Source organism: Gossypium arboreum, chromosome 7, assembly GCF_025698485.1.
Source record: "Gossypium arboreum isolate Shixiya-1 chromosome 7, ASM2569848v2, whole genome shotgun sequence".
NCBI lineage: Eukaryota > Viridiplantae > Streptophyta > Magnoliopsida > Malvales > Malvaceae > Gossypium > Gossypium arboreum.
Window position 1 is genome coordinate 62,748,913 of NC_069076.1, and position 2,519 is coordinate 62,751,431.

The 2,519-nt window shown below is 34.4% G+C and overlaps 1 non-coding gene across 1 annotated transcript; it reads left to right on the top strand.

Moving 5' to 3' along the window:
* The first annotated feature begins 474 nt into the window (after positions 1–474).
* On the top strand, positions 475–581 carry LOC128295677 (small nucleolar RNA R71). Its single transcript, XR_008286237.1, has one exon. It is a non-coding gene; the product is annotated as a small nucleolar RNA R71 (small nucleolar RNA).
* Positions 582–2,519: the final 1,938 nt, after the last annotated feature.

Here is a 2,519-nt window from a genome sequence, read left to right on the forward strand (position 1 = left end):
CCCACCTCTTGATTACTCCAACTGAAATTAGGATTTTGTTTCCATCCTAGATTATATATATTAGAATAAGGTTTATTATTTCGATTAGTATTTCCCATGTAATATACTTAGGTTGGGTTCAATAGGCATTCATCAAAAACATGATCTTCTCCACAATAAACACATGTTAGCTTAGTTGTTTTCATTTCCTGCACTACAGTTGGTCTCTTCATTACTTTAGTCATATTAGTTAGGAATGATACCTGAGCTATTAATGAAGTGATCGTATCAAGCTCCACAGCTCCACCAACTCTTCTACCAGTCTCTACTCTTGTAATCAGATATTAATAATCATTGTTAGTTATACTCTCTAGAATCTCATATGCCTCATTATACAATTTATCCAGCAAACTGCCATTGGTAGATGCATCAACTACCATTCTTATATGTGTATTTAATCCATTGTAAAACATTTTCATCTGCGTCCAGTGTTGGAAACCATGCATCGGGCACTTTCTAATTAATTCCTTGAATCGTTCTTAAGCTTTATATAATGTCTCATCCTCAGATTGCTGAAAAGAGATAATATCATTCCTTAATTTGGCTTTCATATTTGAAGGATTGTACCATAACAAAAACCTCTGAAAAAGTTTATTCTAAGATGCCACTGTTCTTGATGGCAAATCATTCAACCATGCTCTAGCACGATCCCGCAATGAATAAGGAAATAACTTGAGTCTCTGTGCATCTTCAGGAACACCATATTTCATGAATGAATCATAAACCTCCAAAAAGAGTCTTAAATGCAGCTGTGAGTCTTCAGTAGGTAATATACTAAACTTTCCTACTATTTGTAGCATTTGAAACATCACTGGTTTCAACTCAAAATGCTAAGCTTGAATATGTGGCCTAACAATCCTTGGATTCAAATCATCCAAGATTGGCACTACATGTTCTCTACTGGGTTTATCTCTATCATCTATCACATGAGGAATATCAGTGTCCCTACCATTCGAATGTAATGGATCTTCTTTGCTTGGATCATTTCCAATCCTTGCTATTTCTCGCAATTCTTTTCTCCTTCTCCTCAAAGTTCTCTCAATTTCTGGTTCAAAAGAATACTCTTCATTCTCGGGAATACCTCTACTCATAAACTAGCAGAAAACCTGAAAAAGAATGAAAAAACAACTAAGTAAATTAAAACTAACAAAATTAAATAGATAATAACAACTAAATTTCACCAAATTATCGATCCCCGGTAACGACGCCAAAAACTTGTCGCGTGTGAATTATAATGCGAATGTGCAAGTATACATATTGAATCAAGTAATAAAATGATAAGTGAGATCGTCCCCACAGGGATCAAAATAGATAAAAATGGTTGAGTTATCACTATGAACTATACTAATTAAGCTATAGCAAAATGAACAGAATAACAATTTGATGAGAAGTGTTAATGTATGAAATATTAAGATCAAATTCTAAACAAATTGCTGTGGAAAATCTACGAGACAAAGTTGCGAGGATTTATGCTGTTGAAATGTAAGGTTGGAATTACTCAGATTATATCTTTATAACATAATAATGCCATGGCAAAACCTTAACCAAATTACTATTCGGAGTATAACTACTGCAATCTACTTCTTTTTAGAACTAGACTTTAAGCTACAATTCCAAGACTTTGTAAGTCTACAAGTCTCAAGAATGATACCTAACACTATCGTTCCTTTCTCTGTACAGAACATAGCTCTATGTCTAGAGTGCTACGAGTATCCGTTCGAGTACTCGCTTGTATCATTCGATTACGATCCAACTCACTTAACCTTTTTCATAATTAAATCAAGTCTAAGAACATGCCATGCATTCATCTATGTCTAGAGCTTGCATACATGTACTAAGATAACCCAAATCGAATGAAACAGTAGATCAAATCAAGATAATATCATGGCCATTAAAAGTAATAAAAATTCATCCCGTAATTCCAACCCGATAAGATTAGTTCATGGGTTGAGAATTAAAATCCAAAATATCAACATCATTCAACATCGTCATCCACAGTTTAAAAATAAAATAAATCAATTAATAGAATAAAGGTAGAACTGTAGGAAGTTTTCACCACTCCAGCTTTAACTTTGATGCTACTCAATCGTGTAGGACCTAAGGTTGAATCTGTCATCCCTTCCTTGTTTCTCTGCTCTCTTCTTAAGCTGCGAACCTCTTCCTTTTTTTTTTGAAATTTCTACTAGATTTTTTCTGGAGAGAAAAAACTCTTATTCTTCTCTTTCTCTTTCTTCTTTTAGAGGGTAGGTCCTTCTCTCTCAGGACACATATTTTCTCCCTTTTTTTAAGTGAATTTATCTCGTACACGTATAGCTGGCTGAGACTGACGAGGATTGAGTACTGCGTCAGCATCTTCCTAGAATTGCCATGCATTTTTATTGGCAATCTGTCCAACCTTTTGCTATGGCAATATTTCACTTCTTTTATTCTCTTTCTCCTTTTTCTCATTCTCTTCGTCTTTCCTACACCTGCTGCATACA